This window comes from Liolophura sinensis, chromosome 1, assembly GCF_032854445.1.
Source record: "Liolophura sinensis isolate JHLJ2023 chromosome 1, CUHK_Ljap_v2, whole genome shotgun sequence".
NCBI classification, from domain to species: Eukaryota; Metazoa; Mollusca; class Polyplacophora; order Chitonida; family Chitonidae; genus Liolophura; species Liolophura sinensis.
The window spans coordinates 70,658,853-70,669,986 of NC_088295.1; the positions used below are offsets into that span (position 1 = coordinate 70,658,853).

The 11,134-nt window shown below is 39.0% G+C and overlaps 1 long non-coding RNA gene across 1 annotated transcript; it reads left to right on the plus strand.

Moving 5' to 3' along the window:
* Nucleotides 1–4,960: 4,960 nt before the first annotated feature.
* LOC135462207 (uncharacterized) lies at nt 4,961–5,739 on the plus strand. Its single transcript, XR_010443445.1, has 3 exons — nt 4,961–5,062; nt 5,372–5,503; nt 5,624–5,739. It is a non-coding gene; the product is annotated as an uncharacterized LOC135462207 (long non-coding RNA).
* The last annotated feature ends 5,395 nt before the right edge of the window (nt 5,740–11,134 follow it).

Sequence of the window (11,134 nt, forward strand, 5' to 3'; positions counted from 1 at the left end):
AAAAAATATTCGGTTCAGATATTGACGAGTGTGTCGATGGAGTACCGTTGTGTGGCGAGAACTCAGTTTGTGTCAACTTACCTGGAAGTCACGCTTGTCGATGTCTGAAGGGATACCAGGGAAACGTCACGAACGGGTGGAACTGTACAGGTAAATAACCTTATCATTACTACTTTTGGCGTTGTCAAGAAAGTGTATATAAATGAGTTTCTACATCCATTCTCGCACTGATATAACCATTTGCTGCAGACATTGACGAGTGTGCAGTCGGCGTGCCATTCTGTGGGGAGAACTCTGTTTGTGTCAATTTACCTGGCAGTCACGAGTGTCGATGTCTCGTGGGATACGAGGGGAACACTACCGACGGTGGGAACTGTACAGGTACTAATTACTTCAGTTAATATCAAGAAAGCAATATATGATATGGGGAAATCGTGCAGTAAATGAAGTATTGGATAAAGAGAATATAACAGACTCATGTTAAATTGCAAAGACACTGAAAATACGGGTATGTATGTATGTATACTGGGGATTTAACATGACACCCCACCCAGTCACGTTATACTCACAGCGAGCCAACCAATCATGTTTCCTTGCTCTAACCTCTCAGTGCTGAGCGTGAAAGTAACAGATTCGCGGGAGTATATTTGTATTTTAAAAATAAAATAATCATTCACTACAGACATTGACGAGTGTGCAGTTGGAGTTCCATTCTGTGGGGAGAACTCAGTTTGTGTCAACTTACCCGGAGGTTATGAGTGTCGATGTTTGGAGGGATACAAGTGGAACGTCACCGACGGAGGGAACTGTACAGGTAGAAATTAGATCAGCTAACTAAGAAAACAATGTGTGATGTAGAAACATCAAGAAAATTTTTTTTATTCCAGAACCCGGAACTAAATAAAATGCATATATTCCGAAACATTGATATGTCATTAAATCTATAAACGATAAACTGTATTTTCCTTACGTATATTTAAACACTGTAATGTTATGTTCTCGTCTGTTATACATTTACAGTTTTACTCAAGGATGTTATGTGTTGAGATAAATACGATAATAAGTTGCAAAAGAAATACTAAAATGTCTTATTTACGTACAGTATTCGTGTAGAACTGAATGTTTCATGAAGCGTTTCGTGTCATCCATTATTGTCATGAAACATAGATTTTGATGAATGTGCTGATATCCCGATGGCGTGCGGTGAGAACCAGGAGTGTATCAACTTGCCAGGAATGTTCGAGTGTCGATGTCACAAGGGATACGAGAGGAATATAACAGCAGGTGTTAACTGTACAGGTAGAAACATTTTGATACCCTACATATTAAATGACACGCAGTCATCGGTAAATTATCGTCGGCCGTCGAAATCTTATTCATTTCTCTTATCTTTATCGTGTAGTATTTTGACGCTGGCATTGCCTTCATTTGATTGTTTATTAAATGCGACGAGAGCACAGCATATTGAGTAATTGTAGACCAGAAATAGAATAAACTGTTATTAATCAGTGTATGTTGTTTTACCTTATGCTGCTTAACCCATGTATTGGAGTAGGGGCGGGGAGGGGGGTAGAGTGCGTGTAAGTTGGTACTGTTTAAGCAATGACATGAACAGTTAGAATAAAACCGTAACTGAGGTAAACTGACACGGGTCGAACTTCAACGGTTACGTGTGACAATTTGCTATAAATAAATATTACATTATAAAAGTGGAAGGAGCCAAGAGATACCAAGAGAACTGTACAGATGAAAAGAATTTATAATTTGGCTTTAATAATGAACCAAGTGTTTAAAATTACTTCTTTTTACATTCACTTGTTTCATTTCTGAAGGAAGCGTTGTTTTCACGAGTGTGTATTTGTGGGGTTTTCTCTCCAGAGATAAACCACTGCACATCGCATCCACCGTTGTGTGGTGAGAACGAAGTGTGTGTCAACTTCATTGGAGGTCCCGAATGTCTGTGTAGAGAGGGATACCAAAGGAACGCTACAGATGGTGGGAATTGTACAGGTACTTGCAAACTAAATATATATTCTATTTATCACAATGAGCTTATAGCCTTATTTCAGCTCATCGTATATATAGTTTATTAAGTATATAGAAAGACTTTTTTAAAATTGTGTTGACAGATATTAATGAGTGCACATCAACACTCTCCCTGTGTAACGAAAATACAATATGTGTCAACTTGCTGGGAGGTCACCAGTGTCAGTGCCAGGAGGGATACCAGGGAAACGTTACAGATGGCGGAAGTTGTACAGGTACAAAAAAAGAAAGATATTTACATCAATCACATTAATTAAATACCGTAAAAAATCTAAAATCTTGATGAAAAAAAGTTTTTACTGTTGGGATACAAAGGGGTAAAGCTTGGCTTAAAAATAGTTTTTATTCCACACGCAGATATTGATGAGTGCTCTTTGAGAATAGCTGAATGTGGAGTGGACATGGTGTGTGTCAACTTACCTGGAGGTCACGAATGTCGGTGTTTGGATGGATACCAGAACGTCAACAACAGCGGGAACTGTACAGGTAGACATACTTATGTATTAAACGTATATTACTTTAAAATATGAACTGGTAAAATTATAAATATTAAATTATTTGTCTCTATACAGCAGCCGGTGTTTAGAGCATAAATACCTCTATAGGCATTTACATTCAAGCATCTGAAATGCATGTTGCTGACCGTTATCCTACTACTGAGACCACTTTTCACAACTCTTGAAATTAATCCGTGTTTTAGAATGAGGTCAGAATGTTATAGAGCTTTTGCTTAACGACTTTTTTTTATCAGATATTGACGAATGTAATGCTGGACTGTCCCAGTGTGGAGAGAATAGGGTTTGTATCAATTTACCTGGTGGTTACACCTGTCAATGTCCAGGTGGATACAAGGAGAACGTAACGGACGGGGGAAATTGTACAGGTACAGATTAGATCTGCTATCAAGAGAACAATATATGATGGGGTGAAATTCTTCAGTGAAGGAAATGTTTGGAGTGAACGGTATAAACATATGTATGGCATCATCAAAATGTAGCATGTGTATTGAATTTCCACAAATTAATGATGTACCTATATGCTGTTGGTGTTATCACCATTTTATAGACATATGAAATGTAAGACATATGAGACACATGCACCTCATATAATTAGGTTATCATGACAAACATGTAGAGGTCAAATTGAAAATCTACAACCTGCCGTCTGCCATTTTTTGTTTGTTTTGGTTTAATCATGTCTATTAATACTGCAAATGTTCAACAAACTCACCATTGTGTGGTAAGATTACCTTGGGTCAATTTATCCGGATATTACAAGTGTCGGCGTCAGGGGAGAAACCTAGGTAACCCTGGGACTGTCAATATAAACAAGAAGAGTTCAACCGTGTTTTATTAATAAATAAATAAAGTCTGGCAGCACTTTGGCGGCATTGGATCGCTCAGCTACAAGGAGACACAGTAGGCCTATATGTACACACATCTAATTGTTCCTCGTTGCCCTATGGATGAAAAATTGTTGCGTACGACGTAAAACACCAAACACATACAAACATACACACATACATAAAAACATACACACATACATACATACATACATACATACATACATACATACATACATACATACATACATACATACATACATACATACATACATACATACATACATACATACATACATACATACATACATACATACATACATACATACATACATACATACATACATACATGCATGCATGCATACAAATCGCGTGTGAGGCATAATAGCATTACGTTTTTGTATACATTATGTTTTCAGACATTGACGAGTGTGCAGAAAATCCTTTGTTGTGTGGAGAGAAAACCATGTGTTTCAACTTACCAGGAAGTCACGAGTGCCGATGTCTGGAGGGGTACCAAGGGAACGCCACCGGGGGTGGGAACTGTACAGGTACAGAAAACCATTACAGTTCCGGCACATTCTTTAGCAATCCTAGAATAAATCTTATGATATTTACAAGTGATATTTTCTTGAATATATACTAAAACTGAGACGCGTAGTTGGCAAAGATATTCAGGATGAGAATTTGTGTGCGAAAAGTAACCAGACTATATTTAGAAAACAAGAAAATCTGGATAATCAGCGATCCCAGCGTAAGGAAACACTGTGTATATTATCACAGGTATGTAAATGTATATCACTTTCACCAAACAAAGGCCTAATAAGCACCATAATAAGGATGAAGCAATATACAAAAGCACCAAATATTGCGTACATCAGTACTATTATTATATAATATCTATTTATAGTTTACAGAGTAATCTTTGTTGTCTCTGGGTGGTACCTTAACTTTTCTGGGACAATGTCTGAAATCACCTGCCATGAGACAAAACACTTGTGGGTCAGAGCCATGATTCAGCTGTTTATGTTTCAGATGTGAATGAATGTTCTGGTGGACATGATTGTGCGTCCGACGCTGCGTGTGTCAACACCCAAGGATCATATTACTGTAACATCACACACCCAGAAGTTCTTACACCAAAGATCAGTAAGTCACCTGAATTCCACTAATATATGTAGACTTAAGTAGATACCATGAGAAATAGAATGTCGATTGCACTGTGCCTGTCTGACACACATTTCCTCACCTCTGTGGTATGAGTGACTAATTCTTAGGATCAATTTGCGGAAAAACTGCACCTCGTTTAATAATATGTAATAATATATTTCATTCATTTTCGGTATTAATCTGTGTATTTATGTTGGTTTTATTGTTGAAGAGATCCCCTACTGAGCTTTCGGCTCTGGAAACAAATTAAATATACTATAGACTTTCCTATCAACATTTCTGATTGTTTTATCGATCTGGGATTGTATATGCCCTAATTCTATACGAAAATCCAAAACGTTGTTGTAAGGAAATGTATTTTGATTCACACAGAAATGGACACATGTGCCAACAATCCTTCTGTGTGTGGTGAAAATACGCTGTGTTTCAACATTTCTGGAGGTTATCAGTGTCGATGTGAGGAGGGATATCAAGGGAACGCCACGGATGGTGGGAATTGCTCAGGTGCGTGTAGTGGATACACGGGCGTTTTGTCTGGCTTATGTCACGTTAACCCGAACCCAAGCCTGTGACTTGTCAAAATGGCGGTCTCACCGATGATGAAGCGATTTAAAATACAATATAGTAACAGGCACTAAAGTTATTCATATGAAGCCAACGTGTCACACGGCTGTTGTTTGGCGAGCATCATAGTATCCGCCTCCAGCTACTCACTCGGGTGTGCTTCATACTTTGCAATATCGCCATGGTATTTGCACATATTGTTTCGTGGTTTTCTCAAAACAATGATGCATTTCAATTCTTGTTATGCAGACATAGACGAGTGTACTGATGGGAAGTCAGTTTGTGCTAACAACACAGTTTGTTTCAACTTACCGGGTAGTTACGACTGTCGTTGTCAGGAAGGATACCAGCGAAACAATTCCGAGCGTGGAGACTGTATAGGTAGGAAATTTTTCCTAATTACCTTTAAGACCGTCAAAATATTTTTTCCTAGTCGTTGTTATTAGTGATGAAAAATATTCATTTTGTATGTCAAACGAGAGAGAATTCAAACTTTTGCAGATACTGACGAATGTACAACGGGTCGGACGACATGTGGTGATAACACGGAGTGTGTCAACTTGCTGGGGGGATACGAATGTCGGTGTCGAGAGGGATACCATGGAAACCTTACCAACAATAATAACTGCACAGGTACTTTACGAAATTAACCTTTGACTTAATATGTTTCCGTGTAACACAAAGACGAACAGTGATAGATGAAGCAAAGTACTGTTATGTACTGTGCCATACAGGGTTCGCGAAGTAGGACATGTTAAACGTTTCGGAACCTTCAGAGGTTTATTCCGATTGTGCTCTGAGCACACCCGGTAATTGAACCTGAACAAAAGCAAGCAAATGTAAGAAATTCTTTCACGTTCGCATAACCTAGGTATAACATTACAGTTGCGTTCCACTGCTATATACCTCAGTGAAAGCAGATATGTGCATATGCATGGGTCCTGTCTCTAAGGAGCAGTAGTCGTGGTCGTCAGACATTTCTCGCCCATACAAGCAAGCATATTCATTCTCTGCTGTAATCTCTACAGTGCTTTTGATTTATTTATTTATTTGATTGGTGTTTTACGACGTACTCAAGAATATTTCACTTATACGACGGCGGTCAGCATTATGGTGCGAGGAAACCGGGCAGAGCCCGGGGAACCCCACGACCATCCGCAGGCTGCTGTCAGACCTTCCCACGTACCAGTGCTTTTGAACTACTTCTTTACCACAACCATATAGTAACAACTAACAATGACGTGTTACAGAAAAGAAAATGGGTAAACCGCTTGGACTGACTTGTTTTAAAAGCTCTGTGTTCCTCATCTGATCAGATGTAAGAAAAGCTATACTAGTATTTGCTGTTTTCTTCAGCGTAGGCACGTAATGCGTACATATATATATATATATATATATATATATATATATATATATATATATATATATATATATATATATATATATATATATATATATATATATATATATATATATATGCAAAATCTGGAAGTGTCTTTTCTTTCAGATGTCGATGAATGCGCAATGGTGCCCTTTGTTTGTGGTAATAATACTGAATGTGTCAACTTCCCTGGGGGTTACGAGTGTCGATGTCCCGAGGGATACCAGGGGAATGTTACCGACGGTGGGAACTGCACAGGTTGAATATTATGTCTCCCAGATATGATGTGTTATTAACTGTGCTTAATATACGTGGAATTATGACACAGTTATACTCTGAAAGAAAAGTAATGCGGTCGCTGTGAGTTCAAGTCCAGCTCATACTGGCTTTCTCTCCAGCCGTACGTGGGAAGGTCTTGCAGCAACCTGCGGATGGTCGTGGGCTTCCCCCGGGCTGTGCCCGGTTTCCACCCACCATTATGCTGACCGCCGTCGTATAAGTGAAATATTCTTGAGTACAGCGTAAAACACCAATCAAATAAATAAATAAATAAATTAGAAAGAAACTCCCAAAATTTCAAATATTCGGAAATTTAAGTCGCCCGGAGTATCTTTGTGTTTATATTTATGAAAATATTATTTCAGTTTTCATAGAAACGGACAATTGTGTCAGCTTCCATCCATTGTGCGGAGAGAACACAGCGTGTGTGACCTTACCTGAAGGTCACGAGTGTCGATGTCAGGAGGGCTACCTTGGAAACGCTACAGATGGAGGCAATTGCACAGGTAAAAAAGTGAAAAATTAGTCACACTCTATACAATCTTTTGCAGGAAATTGTCTCCACCCTCCGGAAATATTGAATACCCGAGCGGTTGACCGCGTGCAATTATACTCTGCAATTATTACATAAGCAGCCTATTGGGTATAAGGCTTCAGTGCCAGATGAACTTCATTCAGCCAGTAGGCTTTGTTCATTTGGCGGTGGAAATAATTTCTTAAAGAATAACTCGCAAATCTACTGGAGATGTGCAAACTGTTACTTGGCTGTTAACCCTCTTTTTATATACGAACCAGTGTGATTAATGGGTCCAGTAATTCTCAATACTGTTTTTATTAACACAGATATAGATGAATGCACAAATAATCAAACCATATGTGGAGAGAATACCGTGTGTGTTAACCGACCTGGGAGTTATGATTGTCGCTGTCAACACGGATATCAGGGGAACGCCACAGACGGCGGAAACTGCACAGGTATGTATAAAATTTCCCGGATGCGTTTCTTTAGAGTCTAACTGTACATGAACGCATTTCTAATACGGTTGCTGTTCCATACTGAATCATTACTAACGTTTATTTTTTTTTTATCAGACATAAACGAGTGTAGCACCACCCCTGATGTATGTGGAGAGAGAGCCATCTGTTTTAACAAGCCTGGCTCTTATGAGTGCCAGTGCAAGCCGGGATACCTGGATACAGCGGACACCGATGTGTGTGAAGGTAAGCGTTTAACGCTATGGACATACTTACAGTGTTGCAGTGGTCCACAAATACCACAGCTATCTCCAAACCACTAGCTAAGCCTTAAAGGGATGCTTCCAAGTAAAAAAAAACCTTTCTCACTGCTAAAGCAGAAAGGCGTAATTCTTTTTATTAGTTTGTGGTCACGGGAGTCAATGTACAAGATATTTTCCTCTGCAATAGATTCATGAACATTTGTGCGAATGAGCCTGGTTGTGCATGTTAAGGATATTAGAACCCCTAAGAGAAGAATTTATTTCACATTTTGATTCTTCGGTGAGAAATGTGCTTGCGTGTCCTCCGTCTAGTAGCATTTACATTGTGATGCATTCTCCCATGTAGATTTAGAGTTTAATTCTGGTTGCGTCATTTTTCATTATCATTTCCAACAGATATGGACGAATGCAGCGTCTCTGGTCTTTGTCACCAAAACGCCATGTGTTCTAATTTCAACGGTGGTTTCAATTGCACATGTCAAAATGGTTACCATGGTAATGGCATGGAATGTCAAGGTGAGAGCCTGTGTTTGAAAAGTTACTTGACAAAAATAAAACAGATACATTGTGCTTAAAGATAGGACATCGTGGATAATGAGAAGTTCCTGCATAACCAAATCGCTCTGTAGGCCCTGTTAATTATAGGCAGGCTATCATCATAGGTAAGGTTTATAAATATATTATTATATCACGCGTGACTTCACCTTGCAAAATTCCCCTTTATAACATTATATCACTGAAGTAGTATATAGAAAGCTATTCTCTCACATACAGAAAAATGATGTATATGTTTATGGTTTATAACATTATCCTTGTTGCGTCCTTCCTGTAGGACAATATCGGAATTCATCTACCATATGCATTGGACAAGACAGCTGTGATCTAGAAATCAGAAGCTTTATTGAGCCGTGTATGTTTCAGATGTGAATGAATGCTCTAGTGGACATGGCTGTGTGTCCAAGGCTGCGTGTGTCAACACTCCAGGATCTTACTACTGTAAAGTATCCCCACTGAACATCACATATCCAGAGCTCCCTACACTTAAGATCAGTAAGTCACATATAAGCAGGATTCTAGAATAAATAAATAATATGTATATACATGCTCAATGGAGATCTAAAAGGAAGGTACACATTTTCTTTTTGAGCTGTAAATAGGTCAAATTTTATCCAAAAATGACTTTAAATGGCATATTTTCACCTTTTTGAAGCGGCAGCATCGGGAGATTGGACTGAATGAATTTGGCTTTGGCCTTGCATATGAGCCCGCATGCACCGGTGTTTGTGTTTTGGTCTCAGATACAACTAATGTCTTACATCGTGGTTACAGTAAGATGAAATAAACATTTGGTGAAATATAGCTTGAAAGTCGATTATCAACATCTACGAAAATAACAGCTGTATGCCTCTGACAAGTGATTATTTGGCTATATATGTCTCACGTTGCAGATAATTCAGAGATTGTTCTCATCGAACTGGAAACTCGGCCAAAGTTGAAGAGTAAGGAGAATCTTCTTGTCAACTGTTAGATGAGACATGAACAGAATTCGTCTTGTTGGCATTTACATAATTGTATCCGGATGTTAAACGTTGTTGAAATGATCTTGCTGTATGGGCTGGTATACGCTGTTAGGTTTTCGTAATACAATAGAATGTACTAATTGAAAAAAACAATACCAAGTAGGCCTATTTTGGATACGCTGTATGCATGTACGATGTTCCCACATCACCGACATTCTGTATACATGTAAGATCGTCCCACATCACCGACATTCTCTCTACATGTACGATCATCACACGTCACTGACATTCTGTGTACATGTACGATCATCACACATCCTCGACATTGTTTATACACTTACAATTGTCCCACATTACCGACATTCTCTATATATGTACGATCGTCCCACATCACCGACATTCTGTCTACATGTACGATCGTCCCACATCGCCGACATTCTCTCTACATGTACGATCATCACACGTCACTGACATTCTGTGTACATGTACGATCATCACACATCCTCGACATTGTTTATACACTTACAATTGTCCCACATCACCGACATTCTCTATACATGTACGATCGTCCCACATCACCGACATTCTGTCTACATGTACGATCGTCCCACATCGTCGACATTCTGTGTACATGTATGATCATCACACATCACCGACATTCTGTATACATGTACGATCGTCCCACATCACCAACATTTTGTATACATGTACGATCACTCCACATCACCGACATTGTTTATACATGTACGATCATCACACATCACCGACATTCTGTACACATGTACGATCACCCCACATCCCGGACATTCCGTATACATGTGCGATCGCCACACATCACCGACATTCTGCATACATGTACGATCACCCGAAATCACCGACATTCTGTATACATGTATGATCATCACACATCACCGACATTCTGTATACATAAACGATCATCATACATCAACGACATCCTGTACACATGTACCATCATCACACATCATCGACATTGTTTAGACATGTACGATCACTCTACACCATCGACATTGTTTATACATGTACGATCATCACACGTCACTGACATTCTGTAAACATGTACAATCATCACACATCACTGACATTCTGTGTACATGTACGATCATCACACATCCTCGACATTGTTTATACACTTACAATCGTCCCACATCACCGACATTTTGTCTACATGTACGATCGCCCCACATCATCGACATTCTGTCAACATGTACGATCGTCCCATATCACCGACATTCTGTATAAATGTACGATCATCACACATTCTCGACATTGTTTGTATATGTACGATCGTCACATATCACCGACATTCTGTATACATGTACGATTGTCACACATCACCGACATTCTGTATACATATAAGATTATCACACTTCAACGACACTGTGTATACATGTGTTATCATCACACATCACTGACATTGTGTATACATGTACGATCATAACACATCCGGGACATTCTGTATACATAAACTATCACCTCACATCCCCGACATTGTTTATACATGTACGTTCATCACAAATCACCAACATTCTGTATTCATGTACGATCATCAAACATCCCCGACATTTTGTATACA